Source organism: Zingiber officinale, chromosome 1A (genome assembly GCF_018446385.1).
Source record: "Zingiber officinale cultivar Zhangliang chromosome 1A, Zo_v1.1, whole genome shotgun sequence".
Classification (NCBI taxonomy): domain Eukaryota; kingdom Viridiplantae; phylum Streptophyta; class Magnoliopsida; order Zingiberales; family Zingiberaceae; genus Zingiber; species Zingiber officinale.
In genome coordinates, this window is record NC_055987.1 from 31,896,547 (window position 1) to 31,920,966 (window position 24,420).

The 24,420-nt window shown below is 37.0% G+C and overlaps 1 non-coding gene and 1 pseudogene across 1 annotated transcript; one reads left to right on the top strand and one right to left on the bottom strand.

Moving 5' to 3' along the window:
- Window positions 1-15,577, bottom strand: part of LOC122022746 — a 41,580-nt pseudogene extending 26,003 nt beyond the window's left edge.
- An 8,444-nt stretch (window positions 15,578-24,021) lies between these two features.
- LOC122039346 lies at window positions 24,022-24,131 on the top strand. Its single transcript, XR_006128181.1, has one exon. It is a non-coding gene; the product is annotated as a small nucleolar RNA R71 (small nucleolar RNA).
- Window positions 24,132-24,420: the final 289 nt, after the last annotated feature.

Below are 24,420 nucleotides of genomic sequence, written 5' to 3' on the forward strand. Positions count from 1 at the left end.
GACCCGTTGAATTTTTTCTAATGACTTACAGCAGAAGAAAGCACTTAGAAACCAAGTTTGATCTTATATCTCCAACGCCTAACTCATCTGGCTCAAATTCGGGTCCTGATGATATTAAGCTACCACAATTGGATATGCCAATCACAATTCGTAAAGGTACTCGTCTGTATACTCAACATCCTATCTCAGATTTTTTAGACTACTCTCATCTATCTAGACACAAACATTGGCATACAACGGTTTATGAAGAGGTCAAGGCCTTGGAAAACAACGATACATGGGAGATAGTCAATCGACCAGCAAGAAAGAACCCGGTTGGCTGTAGGTGGGTCTTCACGATTAAGTGCAAAAGCAATGGTTTGGTTGAAAGATACAAAGCCCGTCTCATGGCCAACGGGTACACTCAAACTTACGGAATTGACGACCAATAGACTTTTGCTCCTGTGACAAAGATCAACACTATTCAGATATTGCTATCTCTTGCAGCAAACTTAGATTGGCCACTTCACCAACTAAATGTCAAGAATGCCTTTCTCAACGGTGATCTAACAAAGAGGTTTGCATGGATCTGCCACTTGGGTTCAACAAGAATAAAGAAGCCTCAGTTTGCCGTGTAAAGAAGACTCTCTATGGTCTAAAGCAATCTCCTAAGGCTTGGTTTGATAGCTTTGCTAAGTCGGTTCAACAACTTGGTTATAAGCAAGCTCACACCAACCATACTCTAATAAGATTGCCATACTGATTGTTTTTATAGACAACATTATAATCACTATTAATAACCTTGAAGAGATGGAAAGGATCAAGAAACATCTTACAACAACATTTGAAATGAAGGATCTTGGGAAACTTCGATTTTTCCTTGGAATGGAAGTTGCCCAAAGCAAGGAAGGAATATTTGTCTCACAACGAAAATATATTCTCGACTTGCTAAGAGACACTGGGTTAATGGGATGTAAACTTGTTGATACTCCCATGGATCCAAATGTAAAACTTGGGACTCACCCAAAAGATTCATCGGTAGACCGAGGCATGTTTCAGCGACTTGTTGGTAGATTGATTTATCTTGTGCACACCGGACTTGACATCGCATTTCCAATGAGTTGTATTAGCCAATTTATGCACTCACCATATCAATGTCACTTGAATGCTGCAAATAGAATTTTGAAATATGTAAAGGGAACTCCTAGCAGAGGGTTGATGTTCAGAAAGAATGTCACAAGAAAATGTTGAAGTATTTATTGATGTTGATTGGGCAGGGTGTCCGAATGATCGGAGATCCACTTCGGGTTATTGTTCTTTTGTGTTCGGAAATCTAGTTAGGGTTGGAAAAAATCCCGATCCTTCCCAAATCCCATCCCATTTCCGACCTGAAAATATCCTGACCCGATATTTTCCCGACCCGAAGGTTTGGGATTTTTCTCGTCCCGATCACTATTGGGAAAGGGATCGGGAAATTTTTTTTCTCCTGACGGGAATCCCGTCCTGACCCGATTATATTATAATATTATTTTTTATATTAAAAATATTATTTTTTATATTTTTTTATATTTTAAGCATCTAACCATTATGTTTATTTTTTTTATCTCCCTATTTTTCTCATACTTCATCATAATTTTGTTTCTAAATAATTTATTGGCAATGTGTGAAGAAGATAGTCAATTAGTTTATTTTAGCATATGAAAACTGATAAAATGATATAAAGAATGATTTTTGTGATATTTTTTTTTATAGGTTGAATCCAAGCATTTCTAAGGACTAAAAGGTCACCATATCATCAATTCATTATTGATACAATGACTGACATGATAATTTTTATTTTTAGATTTTCTTGTATTAGATATAAAGTATAAACTAAGTAGTAGTTTTAATATATTTATGATGTCCTAGGAAGATATTTTAGTTTTTAATGGTTATATACCACGGAATCATTTTAATTTATTTGTATTGTACTAAAAAATTATTTGAGTCTCCATAGATTTTTTTTAAAAAAAATATTTTTCGGGATATTCTTACTGGTCCCTACCCGATCCCGAATATTCGGGATCCCGAACATTCAGGTCCCGGCACTTTTCGAGTACGAGATCGGGAGAAAAAAAATCCCAATTCTTATCAGGACAGGTATTGGGTAAGGGGGTTACGGGACGGGTCCCGACCCGATCCCACCCCTAAATCTGGTCACTTGGCGAAGTAAGAAGCAATCTGTTGTAGCAAGAAGTAGTGTCGAGGCCAAGCTTCGTTCCACTGCTCTTGGTATATGTGAAGTCTTTGGCTAAAAAATTCCTTGAAGAACTACACATACCGAAGCAAAGTTCCATGAGTATTTGGTGTGACAACAAAGCTGCTATCTCAATTTCACACAACCCCGTCCATTATGATAGGACGAAGCATGTTGAGATTGACCGACATTTCATTAAGGAGAAGATTAATGAAAGCATTATCGAAGTCTCCTACGTACCTACCACATAGCAAGCTACAAACATTTTTAAAGGTTCTCTTTAAGCCTATGTTTGACCGGTTAATAGACCAACTTGGGATGTATAACATATACCATCTAGCTTGAGGGGGAGTGTAGAATATCTTATCTTATCTTCATATTTTATCTCTAACTTATCTTCCTATTTTATCTCTAGCTTATATTTATCTCTTGTAAACATATAACTATAAATATATGTTTCTATAATTCATTAGATAATAAGATATATAGTTTAGTTATAAGTTTTATCCTCTTTTTAGTGTTTTTATAAATTAATTAAATAGATTATCAACACAATATATTATCAACATGCCAATAATAACGCCCCCACTGATTGGCGCAGTTAATATCGGCATGAGTGTTTGCTCCAATAGGTCTTAGAGTCAATTTCCGAGTGCAAAATGCCTCATTGGGTGCTTAACCTCCCCATGCAAAGGGTCGCTATGCTAGAACAAAATACCCCTATGATTTACCACCTATAACTAGTCGTGGAGCCAGTATTGACCGCTTAGGGTGAGCGATATCACCTTTTGCTTCAATCATGCAATAAAACATATTGTTATTATGATGATAAGCTGACAATTTTTTTTTATCAATTTTCAATTTTTTTGCAAATATTAAATATATTTGAATATTGTACTTGCTACTTGAATAAATAAAATTTTATAATTAAAAAATCATATATTTTTGTATAAAGTTGTGAAATAATTTTAACTATTAAATTATTATTTAAGAAATTAGGTTATCATTTTGGCCATGTTTCCTACAAAGGAAGAAAACAAGGTAGGGAAAGAAAGATGATAGGAAAATTTTGCATAGGAAAAAGATTGTGAAATATTTTTTCATCGGGTTGCTCGTTGGAGAAAAGGAAAGAGGGAGGGGACTTAAAAACTTCTGAAAAATAAAAAATATTTGCTAAACACATTATTAAAAATTTAAAAATAATTTCCAAAAATAATATAATTTTGCATCATTTTAGGTCAGATTTGAGCTTCATTACATGCAAAAGTGAGCCTTCCACCCAAATTGGGTGAAAGTAATATAAAGGAAAGCTGGGAAAGATTTCCTCATTCTCTCCTTCCCTCCTATTTTCATGTTAAAGGAAAAAAAGGGAAAGCGTCGCTGGGGAAATTTTTTTTTTACCTTAATATTCATGGTTTTCTTCCCTCATTGAAACACACGTTTAATCTTTCATATTATAGAGTCCAGTTAGAAACTCAATCCCGTCCAAATCACATTTATAGAAAGGGGGCTTTGCTGTCATTATTGATAAGTGAAATGTTTATTCCTCTTTTAATCGACAAAAAACCTCACACAAAAAAAGCAAGGTAGATGAGTGAATTGGCCTAGTTGATCATGGATCACAAGCATAAGCAAAGTTGAACGACCTACAATCTTGCAAACAAAGGTTTAGCATTGTCAAGCCTGAGAAATTTAAGTTAATTCCAGAGGCCAACTACGATTCTCGCCTCCTTTGCACATTTGCTAGGATTGGCAAAAAGTTAATTGGTCAGCAAATTTTCTAAATTCAGCCTAGTATGACTATTCAATGAATCCCACCCATTTTCACTTACTTGACTAAATGTTAATTAATATTTACTTTCTAGTAGAATCTTAATTCATTTGTAATTAATGTCTTAGCATCTCGAGTTTTTTAAACTTCTCTTTTAATTTGTGAATGATTTCTCAAGAACAATTGGGTCACTCTCCGCCGTTAATTTTGACAAACCATGATTTTATTGTCACCTAGTTCCATTATTTAGTACTATATTTAAAGGCACTTATATGTGATGCACAACTAATCAAGCATATGAGAGATTAACAAATATGCTTCACCTTTCATGTCTTTCTGATAGTAGTATTGAGTACAAATAATTTTAAATTGCATGTCGTAGCAAGCAACATGGGTGGAATTTATCGTTTTACCCACAAACTATCACGACATTGACACTAGTACGCCTCCACAAGGCCCTTGAACAGTGTTCTACATGGCGGTTGAGGTGACCGCCTAGGTGTCGCCAAAGCGGGAGGTGGACCTCAACCACACCGCCTTGTGTTTAAGCGGTGGTAAAGCGTTTCCGATTCGGACTCAGGCGACACATTCGGGCACGTCACCAGACTCGAGCAACGTGTTTAGGCACGCGCGACGGATCCGGACTAGTCGTTGGGCCCAAGCGACACATCGCCGGGCTTAGGCGACATGTCCAGACATGTCGTGTCCGACAACGCGTTCGACGTCGAAACACCGAACCCAACGCCAAATAGAATAGAATTTTTTTTGAACTAGGGATTTAATCAAAACTTTAGATTAATAATTTTAATCATGATTGAGATAATTTAAAAAGGTTTAATTAAAACCCAATAAAATTATCCTATTAATTTTATTTATATATATATATATATATATAAATTAATATTATTTATTTTTAAAAAAAATATTTAGACTAACGTTTTTATTTTTAGTTGATATATTTTATAGTATTTAAAAAAAAATGATCCTTTATTTAATTTTGTATCCTTTAGTTAGTATATTATTTAATTATGTATAAAATCGTAAAAAAAAATTCAACTGCCTAGGCACCTCCTAGGCAGCCGAGGTGGTAGGCGGTCAATGATCGCACTGCCACGGTAAAATACAATAATTAAATAATAAGTATTATTGGAGAAATGGCCTTGTGGAATTTTCAGGTAATTTTTAGGAATGTTTTTGGATTTTAAAGGAGTTTTTTTTATGATTTATGGGGATAAATGGGATAAAAGGAAGGCTTGTTTAAGTTACCCTATTCAAATGAGGAAATGTTTACTTTTTCTTAAATCTATTTCTTTTCTTTTCCTTTGCCTATTATCGTGCCCTAGCCTCTCACGCCGCCCCTCTCCTTCGTCCTCTCACTCGATTGCCGCGACGTCCCACAACCGACTACTCGCGAGCCACAACAAGTCTGGCTCAACCTCGTGTGACTATCGACCGTCGACCACCACACGCAACCACCAACATCGTCTAGTTGTCGACACCTTCACGCACATGCACTTGCTGTCATTGCGCACATCGGCTGCCCATGGGTTCCGTTGTCACCACCCCGTCGTTGCTACTTTACGTGAGGCCAACGTGGCGATGCCAGCACCGCTGACCGTCGTGAGAGTGTTGGTCTCTCTATGCACTGTTGTTTCCTCAATCTGTGCCAAGCCACCCGTCCACCACTATCTCTCATTTGCTCTGGCCACAAGCAAGACACCGATGACTTTCTTTTTCCCCTACCATTGTCTTCTTCCTTGATTACGACCGAGCGGCCATTATTGCTGCCTCAGTGGGGTCACCATTGTTGGAAGAACCCTCGCGTATTTCTCTCTTCATCCGTGACCGACTGTTGGACATTGCGAGCCACCATCGTTGGCCATGAGTGGCCACCAACCACGATCGGACTAGGACTCTAATTTGAGACCAGCATCTTGACATGAGATTTATTGTGACTCGAGCTACTTTTGAGGCGAGTACTTTTTACCTTGTTTCTTTAGATCCTTAATCTTAGTGCATGATTGTTATTGTCATATCTTGATTAGGTCGAAATTACTTGTTCATCTTAAATCCATTCTATATTGTTCTTGAGATTGACCTCTTATCGCTTAAGCTTATATATTTTGATCTATTTTGACATCTATGCAATCTTCTTGGTTTCCATGCATGTATTGCTTGAGTATTACCGTAGTATAGGTACAGATTTATGCTCAGACATTTACATCATATAGTGATACACTTGAGCTTGTAACCATATGTCAGTGATACTATAGTATAGTTGTATACTTATATGAGTGCATATATGTTAGCAGGAATATACCTACTTATACGCGATAGATACCTTACACTAGCAGAGTGATACGAGTCTTCCACTAGGTTATTTTTCTTCGAACTAACGTCTAGGACTACTTGACTTGGATCCCGTTATACTATTATGTGTATGATGGTACCATGGAATTAGTTGAGATATTATGACTAAATGACTAGTATTCTCTTGATGAGATTGGTTGACCAGTATTTTGTGGGCGTGATTGTTTATGTTAGGCTCATGCCTATACATTAATAAAATCATACCGTAGTTTAGGATATTGACTATCCTACTAGACTTTGATTTATTAATTAGGCTCATGCCTATACACTAGAGAGGTTAGACTGAGGTCTAGCTATAAAGCAGTATACTGGATGTGAATATTCACTTTATGCTTATTATTACGTTGTTATGTCCCGACGACCATTGTCTCCCATTCGTAGTTGAGAGAGTCGTCAGTGACCGTTAGTATACCCTGTCGATCATCGTTTCTCATTTGTGATTGAGAAAGTCATCAGTAATCATAGTGCATATGACTATCAACGTAACCATCTGTGGTAGTGTGTTTGTCATAGTTCATATCTGGTAGAGTGTTCTCCTGTCTGCCCACGAGATCATCCGTGATAGAGCGTTCTTCGACGGCCAGTGATTGTTTACATACTCTAATTGCCTACAGGACCATCCGTGGTAGAGTGTTCTCCCGCAGTCAATAACTGAGGTGTTAAATACCAACCTCATCCTGTCCGCCCACGGGACCATCCATGGTAGAGTGTTCTCCCACGAACAGTTACTAGTTATATACCCTAACTATCCCCGAAATCCATTCATGGTAGCATATTATTGTGCTAGTCAGGACTTATTATTTGTTGGTAATGCATTTGTTTGTGTATGGTTTAGACGTACTATAGCTACTCTCAATTTATCAGTTATATCTGGTTGAACAGGTTAGTGGGTGTTATGTTATGAGCTATGTTTTCACTTAGCAGATGATTATATTAACTCTCTTACTTTTATAGTAAGTATTTCTCCTGAGATTGCCCATGTGATCTCCTTGTATTATTATCATGCACTATCTTCTTGTACCTGCGAAGTATGTGATACTCACTATCCCTTGCTTTTCCTTTTGTTTCTAGGTTAGTAGGTAGATGACATGTCATGTCGCTCATAGAGAGTTTTTGTTTCTGTTGTTACTTTTATTCGTATTTTGGCTTTCCGAACTAGTTCATGCATTGTATAACTTGTGTGTGGATTTCTAGACTTGCGGTGTCCTTTTGTCTGTGATGTATTTGTTGAGGTAAGTCGTACCGGTACGCAGTCTAACTTATTATTTTACGTGGTTGAGTTTATTTTCAATCTTGTGGGATGTAAATATTATCTTGTATTGCCTTGCGGTCATGTTATCGAGGTTTCATATGTTGTCATAAGAGGGAAGATGTTGTCCTTTATTGGGCAGGGACTCCCTCAAGGCGTGACAACCACCGCCTATTGTCATTTACAACATTGGCCCAAGCGAAACCCTATGGCAACACGGAGGCCTCGCATGAGACCCCATAACCGCACGAAGCGACTGAGGTTCTTTTTCTTTATTTTATTAACTATTAATTTCTTTTCTTTTTATTTTTTAATGGTTATTTTCCCCTCTTAATTCTTTCTCCTTCCTCTACATATTTTATTTTTTTTCATATTCCTTTCCTTCTTAAATACATGGGGGAATGATTAAAATAAATTTAATTTAATTTAATTTAAACCTATTTGATCTTAATTATTAGGGTAACTGCAACCCTGAACCTAGAAACTCAATTTCATTATGGGACCTACTGTGACACATCATTACCATATCAAAAGTAAAAAACTCACAACTTTTATAAACTTCTCCCCGCAATCATAAACCTAAAAAGCAACTTTATATTGGGTCCCACCACATCATTATCTATATTTTCTATTTACTATCTTTATTTATAATATCCATTTATATACTATCATAAATATATATTTATAATATACATATTAATTAATTTATTTTTCACACCCTTATTTATAGTAATCAAATATTATAATAATATTTTTAATTAATATATTTTATATTTAAATAAGTACCAAAACTGTATCGGCATACGATACAAAAACCAAATTGTTCTAGTCATAAACCGAAACTCCGATACGGCTTGAAATTTTAAACCATGACTCAAATTATATATATATATATATATATATATATATATATATATTATTTGTCATAGAATAAGCCAAATGTATTGTATGTTGACAAGCATGAAGGACAAACTTAATTCACTTACCAAAACTCACATGCCTCAAGAGCAACTTCATCATCAGGGTCCTTGTTGGCTTGCAAGATAAACTCGATTACATTTCTCAAATGGGACTGCAATATTCAAGGCAAGTGTTAATTAGGAATGTGATGGTCTACAAAATGGAAACAACAACAATGTCTAAAGTGGGTTCAACAAATCTGACATTCCAAAGGAGGGATTAAAATTCCACTATACTAAAAACTGAGAAGTGGTGAGAGAACAGTTTACTAAGCATAAAATCAGCGAACAACACTAAATGACAATAAACCAAAATAGAAGAACAAATTCATGGCTCTATGTATCACATCTTGGATGATCATGGTTCATATTTCATTATGCGCTACCATACTTGTGCCAGCATAAATGCTGACAGTGAATTTTAGCATTCCATGTCATATCCCTATTTTGATGCCAGTCAAAGATAATGCAAAAACACACAGCCAGTATGGACATTTGCTAGAAAAAGAAACAAGAACAAATTCATCTGAAAACCAAATTAAAAATTTACATACCTCTAGGAAGGACGGCCGAACTTCTATAAGTTGTACGAAGGCAGAACAGACCTGTGTTCAGGAGAAAACAAACACAGATTGGAGAAAGATCATAATGCTCAAGGTAACCAAACAATTCCCTCTTCATAAAGTAGTGCTTTTATTTTCAACTTTTCCAAGAGATGACTGCATAACCTAACCTAAACAAATATCAGTGGGAATTTAAGTTGTAAAAGCAGGCGCTGATGAGCAAGGTGTTGTTACAAGAATGTTGTCACTGTGATGCATCTTAAGCCTAATAGTTCTCTTATTCTCACTCATTATCTATGACTGGGTTTCATAGATCTTCATAAGTAATAAGCCAAAGCATTGCAAAAGTTGATTAATAGCATACCAACTTCCGGACATCAGCTGAAGGATCCCGAGCAAGATGAAATAAACCCTGAAGGTACTGGTCCATGGACATAAACAGTGCCTGAAAAATGATTCAAACTAGGTCAAGGAGACTCCAACTACGTCCAGCATTGCAGAAGAACAAATTTGCCATTATATTTTACTTACTGAAGGCATTACTACGATAAACTGATTGATGGAACCCAATGATAGCTTCCTCAATACAGCATGTGGAGACTGGAAAAACTGTACCAGAGACAAGAATTGAATAACGTTCCAATTGTCGCCTTAGTTATTGTTACTAAAAGACACCTACAAACCATTTCAGAGAAAGCAGCTAAAATTACCTGCAGCAATCTAGGCATAAAAATATTAATGGGGCGTTCAGATAACCCAGGAACATCTACGTCAAGTTCTTCCGGAATGTCCTCACATATCTGCCATGATAATGCAATCATCATTTTCCTTTATCAAGTCTACAGTCCATTGCATGATAAAAATTGAAATCAGTTAAGCCAACAAAGCCATTACAGTTTTATGCTATATCCTCAAACTTTTAAAGCTATCGATATCTCAATTCTAGGGTGTTTTTATTTGGCATAGATAAAGTTGCATAAGAAACTTTACAAAGGTCATTCAATTTATCAAAATAAGCAACAAAAATAGGAGCTAGAGAATGATTGTTAGCTAAGAATTATTATCGTAACCCAGATGAAGTTTTAAGCAATTTTTCTATCGATGCAATGCCATCAAAGCATACATGCTAAAGGTTGTCTGGTCACTCACTAGTGCTCTCACGTCTCAATAAAGCATGTTGAAGGATACATGTTGCAAAAATAATAAGGATGAGTATAGTCGAAACTCAGAAAAATCATTTACAAGATCAAGGTTTTTTCAGTCTGAATCCAATATGAATAAGCAACTAATAGCAAAAAAAATGTAGTTGTCTTCATTCATTGCATTTTCAAGATAACCAACTGCAGAAATGACTTTACAAGGTAAAGATCTGTTAAGTACAATTTAAAACGTAAACTATCATAACTCCAAAAAGGCTGGTCTATCACTCACAAGTGCTCTCAATAAAGCATGTTGAAGAATACATGTTGCACCAAAAATAATAAGAATGAGAATAATCTAAACTCACAAGAAGCATTTACAAGATCAAGGTTCAGCTTGAATCCAATAACAACAAACAATTAATGGCAAGAAAACTGTGTGCTCAACATTACATTTTCAAGATAACTGCAGAAATAACTTTAAGAAATACAGATATGTTTAAGTACGATCTAAGATGTAAACTATCATAACTCCAAAAGGATAAATAGCCATTTCCGCCATGACAAATGGAATCTTGAATTAGGTACCTAGCATACATTTCCTCTATCAGTAATTCAACCATGATTCTATTGGAACTATATATCTAAAGTTTTGGTGCATAAGATGCAGTTGGCTTTATCGGCCTGGAACTTAGCAAAACTCTTGCTTGCTAGCAATGACAAAGACAGGTTCAGTCAATGATTATGTCTATGAGAACTTGAGCAACACTTGGCTACTGGGGGAAAGATATAGCCAAGACATCTATTACCCTTTTGCGATTGTACTATCTCTGATCATTCTTTGTAAATTTTAAAATTTTGCTAGGAAGGTAACATTGCACTTCTATGGAATATTTGCCAGCCAACTAACTGTCCTGTTCCATTGAGCTATTTTAGGGCAACAACACTAGTCCAACTAAGAGATATGAAATCTCCGTGTTTCTCAAGTGAGTCCTATGCAATTGAACATTCATACTAATTTAGACACTGTATTTCAGAATTGCAACTTCAGCTTCAACTTGATTTGGGAGATGAATTTAGTAAGAGTGTCTATTCCACTAAATATCTTCATTTTGAAAATGCAAAATCATGCACTCTGTTTGATCTTCATGACCTAATGATGATCAGAGAAATATAAACTAAGTTACTTCAGAAAATTTTGATAACAGAATAATAGCAAACAACTGAATTAAAGGATTGAAGCAAAGAATCCTACTTTGTATATAGCATCCATAGCACCCTCCATATGAATAAAGTCATTACTAGCCAAACATTGAGCAAGAGCTTGTAACAATTCAGGCCAGCCAGCAACCCTCTCTAACTGAACAAGAACACTAATAACAGTACCAACTGTAGATCGAATTGTCCTATCTGATGCCCCTAAACAAGGCAACAATTCTGACTTTATATATTGCCGGTAGGAAGAAGACAAGGAACTGAAAGTTGCCCTGAGATTGTTTTTCAACAGCAAACCAGCAGCTTGTCGTACTTCCAATGATTTTCCCTGCTTCAATTCAAATACAGAACAACCACCATTATTAAATGCATACTCCAACATTGCCAGAATGCTGACAATGTCAAAGATAAATTACAAAATACAATTTCAAAACAGTATATAAAGACAGACATTATGAAGGTAAATTCAAGTTAGAGTTAAAGCTTTGTAGCATATCGCCAGCAAAAGAAGTGAGAATGTAATTCAGAGGAAAAAAAAATGTAAAGTTAGACAACTTGAAATCAAAAGCCAGTCACACAAAAGACTGAACTGTTACAAGACAGATAAGTTTCATGAACTTACATAATTCTGAAGCAATAATAATTGCCAAACTGTGCTACACCAAATAACCAAATCATTTAGATTATCTTTAGACAATAATTCCTCATTTTGATAAAAAAAAAAAAAACAAACAAACAAACTACTTTCAATGAATGCTTTAATCCTAGCTGTCTTATCAAGATTTTTAAAAACATTGGTAAGCAGTATGTGATTGAATTAATGCATATATAGGATGCAATCACATATCCAGTCCATATTTTTTAGGAACTAATATTAGTTATATTAATGCATTTTATCCAACTAGCACATTCCATATAAAAGAAAATTTACAAGTTAAACTAAATAATACATAGCATACGGTTCTTGTTTGTCTATTTACAAAAACAGTTTAATCAAATCAACATCAATTTTGATGTGATTCCCAATTAACAACTTGCCTAATCCTTACATAATCACAAGTAGACACTATCAATTCCTTACTGCATAGCCAAATGCATCCACATAAGGGCTTGTGCAGAGGCTTTCTAATATAACGGCTCTTATGCATTTCGTTAGCAAAAAATAAAGATATGATACAATATTCCCCTTGGACAGAAATGATTTTTTCTCTTTATCAGAAACTCCTACTTGCATAACATTTTCCCAAAAAAAACAAAAGGGTGCTACACTGTAAGATCACGTTCCCTCTCAGTTTTGGAAACTAGAAATAGGAGCTCAATGCTCTCTTAGAAAGAATGAGCAATCCTCTCCTGTGTTGGTGCCATAACATATCTAAATGAGAAACCTAAACCGTTAACTTGTTAGGTCCAACCTCCTCCCTTTCCATCTCAAGTTATCTTTAATCCTCCCTTTGACTAGAAGTACCCATTTTTCCCATTTTCGTGTGACATCAGCAGGAGTGAAGAGCAAATCCCTCAGCCTAGAGTGGTTTTACTGTTCACTGGCATTGCAGCAGTAAGATCCCTCCTTTTTGTGTCGAATCAACAAGTTTTACACTAGGGAACGTCATGTGGTAGTGGTAATCCTGAGATCATTTTTCTCCTCTATTTCTACATCAAGGTTGCTCTAATCCCTTGATTCTTTGATTAGGACAGCAGACAACAGGGATCATTTCAGTGTTCTGGTAGTGATTCAAATGTGTTTATAACTTAAGGTAGTATCTCTTTACTATATGGGTCTTCTTCCATTCCATTGAACAGAACTGTTTCCATGGTGGTGCAGGAATCATTTGATTTAGGGATCTGTACTCCATGCATTTCCTAATCATTGTGACATCAAATTGTTAGATCTTGTATTATTTAAAGCTTTAAAAGGAGAAGTAGAAAGGGATGGTCTTTATATGCTTGAATGACAATTTTTTTTAACCAAACACATTAAGTGACTTAAAAGAGACTCTTAGCTGTTGTACTAAAAGAGGCAGCAAGACTTTGGTAAACTGGTTGGTTATATTCCCATAAAGTATGGCAAAAAGGCGATTCGCTTGCCCCAGTGCCCCTGCTAAACCGTCCCTAAGCCCACGGAGGAGGTAAATCACGGGAAGCTACTAGCCATTAGTACAGTGGCCAAGGCATAGGGGAAGGCATGCTTGGACGGACCAAGTTTCGACCCCATGACCTAATGTGGCAACAACCCCATACCTTAACCACCACATTATGGTTATGTTCCCATAAAGAACATAGTTTAAGTTGCTAGAATTGGTGTCAAGTGGGGCTCAATTTAGAGAGTGAATAGAGAAGACATATGCTTGTAAATAGAGTGGGTAAACATGAATTTTGGGGACCATCTCCTAATGATTTTTTACCAAAACAGCTGTTGTCCTAAAATGGACAGCAGCGTTTAGGATTTGATTTCATGGTTCTAGTCGCTATAGTGACGTTAAATATGGTCTGTAACCTCCTATCACCGAGCTACCATGCATGTTGGCTCTTATGATACTTACTTCATAGATGTATAGCATATTTAGTGCTTATATAAACTGCATGTCACATGTCATGAATATTTTTCTATCCTTATTAATTACTTAATATTCACAACATGTGAGTGTTATTGTTCTCTTTGGTATTGATATCATGCTTTAACACATAAAATCTTCAATATGCTAAGTCAAAAAAATTAAAAGAATGCTTAATTAGGGCATATGCTGTTCAATGGCTTACAACCGAGCATAACATTTCCAGGAATCACTCAATAAATTATTGGTGAGTGTGTGACAATCACACCCACCTTGAGTATGCAATATGTGCCTCTTTATGGCTGTGGATGTTCAAGGAGATAACCCACAAATGTACAACAATCAATCTTGCTTAAAACATAAAGCTAACTAAAATGATATAATATGGTTCATCATAAGAACATTTCGTTCACAATGTTATTTATTATATATAGTCAGTCCTTAATCTATGTAATTATGGACTGGCCCATCTTAGTGATACCCTCTCATTTTACTACCCAAAAAACTGACCTAATTCACTTCACAAGGGAGGGACTAAGATAAATCTATGTGATTGCTTAATCAATGAGCAGCTTCTGAGCATAAATTTGCCCAACCATTATTCTAACATTGGAGAAGCCAGAATTCAATCCCACTTGGGATCCTTCAAAATAAAGACCTGATTCACTTCACTGGAAAGGAACTAAGATCACTATGTGCTCGCTTATCAAAGAAGAAGCTTCTGACTAATTTACCGAAGTAGCCATTATTCTACTATTGGATAAGCCAAAATTGAATCACACTTGGGATCATTCTCAAAAAGCGGCATAATTCACTCTGAAGAGGGACTAAGATAATTCTAACTTCTTGCTTAGTCAGGGAGCAGCTTCTGACTGTAAATATAACAAGCAAACCATTATTCTAGCATTGGATAAGCCAGAAACTCAATCCCACTTGGGATCCGCCAGAGGATGGTACAAAAAATGGAGGACAATCTAATGGTTTTTGAAACCCCAGGCACATCACGTTAGAATGATATTTAAATAAATTATTCCTTATTACTATTCGTCAACACAAGGCTTCGCCAGAGGACGTGATAAAACCTTAAAAGAAAGCACTAAACCACTACGAAGACAAAACTGCTGACAGAAACTCGAGAAGGAAACAACAAAAATCCACACAAGACGAGAGAAGGAGAGGAGACCTCGGCGTGGGCAAGGATGAAAACGAGATAGTTATTGAAATCAGGAAGCTGGTTGTAGTGCTGAAGCTGCTGCAAAATCCGGGATTGATCGGAGTTGGGGGAGATGTGCTCCTCCAAGAGGGCGCAGATCTCGCGCAGCCCCTCCTCTTGCGGCTGCCACACCGCCGCCGCCGCCGCCGCCATCGATCTGCTGCGTAAGGCCGATCGGGAAAACAAATAACAACCCAACGATACCTGGTCGAGTTAGAAAGGATCCAATTCTAATTGGAGGAGTGAAGAATTTTTGTCGCAGAGAATAAATAAATAGAAATAAATGAAGCAAAAAGAGGGATATTGAAACGGATCAAAAGCCCCAGCCGTCGTGACTCATGACTAGAGAAAAGAGCAGCCCTGGATTTGAGGGGTATATGATGAGCTTTTGGATACTTGAAGGGCTAAAATCGTAAAAGCCCTCCAACAGCTACCCCTCCTAATAATAATGATGATCATAATAATAATAACATCTCTCCGTCATTTTATTTTTCTTAAATGTTTTTTCCCCGATATTATGAGTGATTCGCCTACACATAATAATAAGTTAACTAATTGATTTAATTATTTAATTCTCGTAAATAGATGATCGATTTGGTCTGAAATTTTTTATCAGATCATCAAATAAATCGAAAAATATTTACCATGATCGATCGATCAAGTATTCATTAATTTATCAAAATTGATACTCAATGAGTAAATGTCTAAAAAATTAAGAAAACTCTCTACCATCGAAAAAAAATTAAAAAAAAAAGACTCTTTTTATCAGTTTGTATATGTATCATTGAAAAATAAAATTGATAATCCTAATTAGTCTTATTGATTATCTTTGAAGTGATCGATTTGATCTTACGGAAATTTTCCACCAGTCATCAGGATAAATCGGGAAGCGCACGCGGCGACCAACCTAGAAACCTAGCATCTTTTGGTACACCCCCATTTGGAGAAAAAATTTCTATAAATACGTCGTAGTTGGGGTTCGAACCACAGGTCAGGTACCTAGATGATAACTTGAATATCCTATCATGACATCATGATCCCCGAGATTGTATATGCCTAATTGACTCCCTCTAATAAGAGGGTAAGATTATCAAATAAAGAGTCCCAAAATATACGCATATATTTTACTTTTTAGCACTGAAATCAGTTTGTTCAAACATAAAACTTCAGATAATATCGATGTACATTTGCACCTTTTAGGGTGTTGTAAACAACAACAAAACATAAAGAACTTTAGTCTACGGCCTCGTGACATGGTCTGATAAAAGATAAAGCTTGCTACCTCGCTGACTCATCGCTTCTCAAAAGAACGAGGAGCTTTTATACTAGCTAGCACGCAGTAAAAAGTAAGTAGCTAGATAGATGAGTTTAGACTCTTGGTTTCTTTCTCAGGGATTCAGGAAAGGCAACATCAGATGCACGGGCAACTAAAGAGCTACTGGCCACACTTACTGGCCTGCCTGCCTTGTACTTCGATTGGATACTCGTGGCTTCATCAGTTAGTCATGCAATTCTATTTTATTATATTTTATTTATTTATCTTTGGTCTTTGTACACAACATTACTGATCTACGAGTGCAGTTTGAGGTTATCATTGGGAACGACCGTTCCTAGTTCATCCATTTTTATAAAGGTGATTCAGGTACCCTTTATGTATAGTTTCATTCATATTTACGTTAAGTTCATCCATTTTGTCCTTTCAATGAAGGGATTATTTTCTCAGTCATATTATTACATAGGATCTATTTTTTTTTTCATTTACTTTTTCAGCAATTAGTAGATTAAGGTTATTTTTTCTTTAATAAAAAAGGGCTAGATTTTGATTATTTATTTAATGAATTTCATTCACTCCAAATGTCCTTCATTATCGGTCCATCGCGAGATGAAAAAAGATAAATCATATATTAAGTAGCCTCCTAAGTGGGAGGTACCCTTATCTAATAAAATTGTAAATATCCTGAGTTGATTTTAATGTGATCAACCAAATTATGTTAGACACTGTATTTTTGATACCTTGTGTCTAAGTGTGCAAGGACTTAGAAATACAAGAAATCAAGCGGAAGACGCAATTAACGAAAACGATGACACGATGTTACGCTCCGCAAGTGTACGGAAATGTCGCAAGTAATATAAAAGATTATCGTATCCACAGGGACTGGAATAAGCACTAGAAATGTCTCAATGCGAATTAGCTAAACAACTATCCAATTGTTTCAAATGCAAAGTAAAGGTAAACAAATCTAATATTAAAGATCAACAAACAAGAGTTTAGTATTTTGGGTTATGATAAAGGGAGATTCTAGGAGTTTCGGTTTCTTTGTAAGATTTCTTGAATGTAAATGGTTCACCAATTCTTATCCCTCAATTGCCAAACACTTGTAGAAAGTTGCCGGTTCTCTCTTGCAATAGATAACCCGGCTAAGGACTGAGAAATGTATCTAAATATGATCAATTAGACGTGAACCTACGTTGTCCTTACACAGAAGCGCACCTATTACTATGCCTTCCTCGGATATCAACATAGAAGCCCACAACTTATTAATCTATCAAGATACAAGAAACTAATCATAAGATCCATCCTACTCTCTTGAATATTCCTATTTCCTCTTCAAGATTATCTCCCAAACGTGCTTGCACCTGTCACATGGATCCCTCGGATGATCGAGTGAGAGTTTATCTTTACAAAGTCCACAAGAAATCTAAACAATCAATCAAGAATGAGAATTAAGCACAAAACACCATTAATCATTCAAGATCTAATTGATACAAGCAAGACAATGTCATTGAAACAAGAAAATGGCAAATCCATAAGAGATTACATCAATCCATCATACAAATACTTCCTTAATCTTAGAATACAAGATCTACTCCATAATTCGAGGAAGAATACCCGAAGAAATAAATATTACAAGCATTTCTTAAATCCCCAATCCAAGAAACCAAGAAAAGGGGGAAAGAGAAAACTTATCTACGAAGAAGCCTCGTCTTCGGATCCAATCCTCGCTCCGGAGTCGAAATCATCAAGAACTCCCCTCGAATCGCCCAGAAATCCTCCCAAGAATGGGAGGAAACCACCAAATCTTGCCTTCTCCCCAAGGGAAGAGATCCCTTTCAATTCATGAAGGAGGGTTTAAATAGAGGAGAAATCGGGCGCCACGGCCCGCCTGTGACACGGCCAGTGTGAGATTCACTGCCATGTCGGTTCCTTCTCTCGCCAAAGGACTGCAGTAGTGTGACTCACGGCCTAGCTCTCTTCTCTTAAAGCAACCAAGCACGCCTGTAGATCCACGGCGGGACCCTCTCGTTCTCGGAAATGCTACAGGTCGTGTGGTGCACGACCACCACTTGGCCTCGGAAACCTCACACCGTGCAGTGTGATCTACACGGCCATGTAAGGCATCTGCTCTAATTTCTTCAAATCAAGACACGGCCGTGTGAGATTCACACCGCCATGTCCTCTTCCCTTCCTGTTAAAACTACACGGCGTGTGGTATGGATGCTGCCTTCCTCAATTCCTTTGCTTGGGCACGACATAATCTTCACCAATTTCGACTCCGTGTACGAAAATGCACAAAAAACAGATCTCCAAACCAAAAGAGTAAATATGCTAAAAGGAAAGCCGGAAGTATAAAAATGCATAGATCAAGCATGCTCAAAGTATGTAAATGTGCGTAAAAACATGCATAAAAGAGTATATAATCTACGCACATCACACCCCCAGACTTAAACTTTTGCTTGTCCTCAAGCAAAATGCTGCAGTCTAAATTCATATGTTCTACAACACACTCATAAAACCTAGTGCACTTTCCTAACTCTATCAAAAAGTTTCATTAACAAGCGTGATCATGGAAACAAGTAAAGTATGGTTCAAGCATAAGAATCTTGTGCACAGTGTAAAAGTAACTCAACACCCTTCAAGTTTCAATCCATGTCCTAGTCAAGTCGTCATCAAATTTGAATTCCTAGTGTTTCCAGTGAAAAACAAGTAACCAGTGATAGGCACTTACTCACCATTCACTTGGTTCATATTTCTCAACTAACCCAAGGTCTCAAAGGTGTGCTCAATCTCAAGGGAAGCTAAGCAGTCATTTCCCCAGTAACCTAACTCGGTCTCAAAGGGGTGACTTGCTAGATTCCACTCATGACAACTGTTTTTTATATCCCTTATTATTTTTTTTATAAGTGTTTGCATTGTGCAAAACTTATTCACAAATGTACTTTTAGTACACATGTTGGGATATTTTGATTTTTCCAAATGAGCTTTAATGATTTGAGCCTCATCCAGTAACCAAAATGAAAGTTGAGAAATCACCATGGAAACCAAGTACTAAGCAAACAAGATGAATCATGACTATTTCAATGACATCAACTATTCAAGCATCAAGCACAAGTGTAGTGAAGATAAAATCCTTAAGGTTGAACCAAAACTAAAACTCATCACCATAAGATTCTTAGCTTATTAATGCTTCCCAAGATAGAAAAAAGAACTATACAAAGTTTACTACTAGCATCATTCGAACATCATGAATTAAGACAATAATCGTGCTAACATTTCACTTGAATCCAAGAAAGCATATAAGTGAAGATTTGATGTTCTCAAAATTGCCATGATTATTTCAAAAACAAGCAAAATAAAGCAACAAGCAATGAAAATAAGAACCAACATGAAAAACTAACAAAAACTAAAAACTGAAAACCAAACTAAACAGTACATGACACCCCCCCAGACTTAAACTTTTCATCGTCCCGATGAAATCAATATGGTGGAGGAGGTGGAGGTGGACGAGGGAAAGGAGGTCTACGACGTGGTTGGCCATTAGGAAAACTAGGAAAACCTGGAATCTCACCCAAGGATCTATGATACTTATATAAAACATCTACTTGTTGGCTAGTAAGCATCATGCTCTGCATAAAATCTCTCATCCTAGCCTGATCAGTATTATAATCCTGCACAAACTCAGCCACTTGACCTTGAAAATTCCTCGTAAACTGAAAATGATTTTGTACCTCCCTAAACTGATCATCAGATAAAGAGAAGCGCCCCTCCAACATTTTTCGTCGGGCATCTTGCTTCTCATGAAGTGATTCTAGAGACGTACGAAAATCTGAAAAATCAAACCTAGAAGATCCCGTGCCATATGCAAAAGAATGCCTAGCAGGCTCCATAAAACTAGAAGGCTGCGGGTGTCCAGATGACGAGGGCTCATGATGTGCCTCAGTGTCTCCAGGTATAGAAGGGTTATCCTCAAAATCTAACTCAGAAATTACCCAATTAGCCGGGTTACGAATAGTAGTTCGTTCAGGAAAAGGAAGGGGTAAAGGAGAACCACTCCTCCTAGGAAACGCGAAACCATTCTCATCCCGAACGATCATTTTCATAGCAAGACATGCATCAATGTCAATCATGTCATTACCATGAATTATTTCCAACCCATCAACATCAAGATTTAAATTATAAGCTATTCGGGTAATCAAACCACCAAAAACAATTGATCCCGATGATGCCCTAGCAGATCTTAATAAGGTTTGAACAAAATGAAAACCAGAATCAAATTCAACCTTATAAAGCATAGCCCATAAAGCATAAAGCTCTATCTTTTTAACCACCCCATCACTCTCTCCCCTACCAAAAATAGTTTTACTCATGACTCTATGTAGATACTTAAAGATGGGGTTTTGCATATGGGAGGTCTTAGCTCTTGAAGGCTCATAAGGTTGATCTAACCCAGTTATTGCATTCCAAAAATGATTCCAATTAAACCTTGGATTAAACCTACAAGGGCTACCGGTGGTTAATCCAAAACAAGAATTAAAGTCACTAAATGCCCATAGAAATTCTTGATTCATTAGTCTAAATGAGATTTTTCCAAAATAATCATCTTCATTAGTAAAATGGACATCCAATGAACTTAAAAATTCCAAAACAAGACGAGGATATGTAGGCAAATGTGTGTACATAATATCACTCCAATCCAAAAACCCAATCATCAAATCTACATCTTCCCTAATTCCAAGCATATCAAGAACAGTTGGGTCCATATATCTAGTACACACTATCTTTCTATTGACAAGAATTACAAATCTAGTTACTTGATCATCATTTCTAAACACAATATTGAATTCATTGTCATTACCTTCGTTGCGTGAAGTCCTTTTGCCTTTGCCCTTCACTGGTTGTTTTCCTTTGTCCCTTGATGGCTCCTTCTCTTTGTCTCCACTGGATCCACCACCTCCTTTGCGAAGTTTCTTCAAAATGTTGGACATCTTGATGAGTTTAGATAGGGGAAGAATTATCTAGGGTTGGAAAAATGGAACTCAAAGAACAAAACTTCAAAGAGCAAAGATCTTAGGTTAGGAGAACAAAAAGTCCAAGTCTTAGAGAGGAGGAGAATCCGGATCTAAGAGATCTTGAGAGATTAGGGAGGAGTTTTTAAGAGATTGGGAGAGAAAGAGATGTTTTGGAGAGTTGGGGGTGTGCGGAACACGGCCAAGATCTGGCCGTGTAAGGTAGAAAGAAGACTTTAATAACTCTCCTACACGGGCCGTGCAGATCCACACGGCCTCCCCCTCTTCCTTCTCTGGATTCTTCGCACGGCCGTGTCTGGGACACGGCCTCTCCATCTTTCTTCTCGGAATTCTTTGTACGGCCGTGTTTGGGACACGACCTAGACCTTTTTCTCCTCAGGATTCTTTACACGGCCGTGTTTGAGACACGGCCTAGACCTTTTTCTCCTCGGGAGATCCTACACGGCCGTGTCTGGATGACACGGCCCAAGCACTTCCCTTCTTTGCAACCTTTGCCTGGCCGTGTATAGCACACGGCCGGGCTCTGTTTTGCACCTAACCTGAAAACAAAATCAAAAGAATGCATCAAACTAAAAGAAATTAAAATACAAATCAAAACTAACTAAAAGAACCCTTGGGTTGCCTCCCAAGAAGCACTTGTTTAAGGTCTTTAGCTCGACCAAACTTGATCATTCACTTCTTTTCCTCGCCCTTGGAGGACAGATATACTTTTCATTTTTGTTGGGAGATCTTCTCCCAACATCTTCCACCACATTGTCTCCTTCGTTTGGTGGCCTTCCATGAGGATGGAAATTCCATTCCTCAAGTTTATAAATGCTTGTCCTGCTACAAGCATTTAAAAGAGACAAGACATGGTTAGAGATATTAGATAAATCATATTCCAACCTTTCCTTACCAATTACCAAAGAAAGCTTATGATTTTTGACATCAATTATAGCTCCAGCTGTAGCAAGGAAAGGTCTTCCTAATATGATAGGAATCCTGGGGTCCTCTTCCATGTCCAACACGACAAAATCTGTGGGAATAACATTCTCATCCACCTCTACTGGCACATCTTCTATAATACCCAAAGGGTACCTGCAGGAATGATCGGCAAGTTGAAGTGTCATAGTAGTAAGTTTAATGTTTTTGAGACCTAATTTATTACAAATTGAATAGGGAATGAGGCTAACACTTGCCCCCAAATCACAAAAAGCTTTTTCAAAAAATTCTTTTCCTATGTTGCAAGGAATATAAAAGCTCCCTGGGTCCTTTAGTTTTGGGGAAGTGTTCTTCTCCAAAATAGCACTACATTCCTCACTAAGCGCAATGGTCTCAACCTCTCCTCTTCTTCTCTTGTTTGACATGAGATCCTTCAGGAATTTGGCAAATCTAGGCATTTGAAGAATAGCATCAATAAGAGGTACCTCTACACAAATTTCCTTAACTTTTTCTAAAAACTTGCCAAATTCTTCATCTTTCTTGAGCATTGTAAGTCTCTGAGGAAAAGGGACAGCTTTGCTCTGATGGTTCAGTGGAAGAGTCTCTTCAACCTCAATGGTACTCTCCTCATTAGCTTGAATCTGATTTGGTATAAGAGGAGAGAGCTCTTCTTCTTTTTGTATCCCTTTTGGAGCAGTCACTTGGGAGTCTCCCAAGGTCCGTCCGCTCCTAAGCTCAATTCTATTGCAATGCTCCATAGGATTCACATCAGGTTTTTCTGGAAGTTGTCCTGGTGCTCTGGATGATGAGGAAGCTAGTTGGGCAATTTGACTATCTTGGATCTTTTGATGCTTTTCAGAATTATCCATTCTCTGAATGAGCTTTGCTAAATCTTGCTTCATTTCATTCTGACTTGAGATAATTTCTTCAAGCATCTTTTCAATATTTAACTTTGGTAAGCCTTGAGAAGATAGATATTGAAAATTTTGTTGCCCAGCTTAAAAATTTGGTCTTGCCCCCATAGATGGTCCTTGATCTTGATTATTTCTGTAAGAAAAATTGGGATGACTCTTCCATCCAGGGTTATAAGTATTTGAGTATGGGTTGTTCTGCCTTTGATTGTAACTCATGATTGCATCACATTGTTCCAGTTGATTGATTTGTGCAGTGATAGCTCCCAATGGACATGAGTCATTTGAGTGCTCTGAACTCCCACATACTTCACAAGATGTACTAATAGCATTGACCATATTAGCACTAGTCCCCATATTCTCGAATTTCTTTGTAAGAGCGTCCAATTTTGCAGACAAAAGAGTGACTGCATCTACATCAAACTTCCCTGATGCTTTAATTGTTGGGTATACAGAAGAATAACCACCACTTCTTTCATTTGCCCATTGATGATGATTTTGTGCTACACTGTCAATAATTTCTTCAGCTTCATCTAAACTTTTATTCATAAGTGTCCCTCCAGCAGCTGAATCAAGGGACACTTTAGTATGATAGTTGATACCATTATAAAAAGTGTGCAACACTAACCATCTTTCCAACCCATGATGTGGGCATTGTCTGAGCATACTATTATATCTATCTCATGCTTCAAAAAGAGATTCTGAGTCAGTTTGCTTGAAGCTTGCAATTAAATTCCCATATGAGCTGTTTTGCTTGGTGGATAGAATTTATCAAGAAACTGTTGCTCACACTGCTCTCAAGTGGTGATGCTATTGGGGCCAAAGAATTCAGCCATTGCTTTGCCCTATCTCTTAAAGAAAATCCAAATAATAATAATCTAACTGCTTCTGAAGGAACTCCATTCATTTTCATGGTACCACATATTTCATAAAAGACCTCTAAGTGTTGATTGGGGTCTTCATGAGGTCCTCCACCAAATTGGTTCTGCTGCACCATAGATATAATTGCGGGTTTGATCTCAAAGTTATTAGCTTC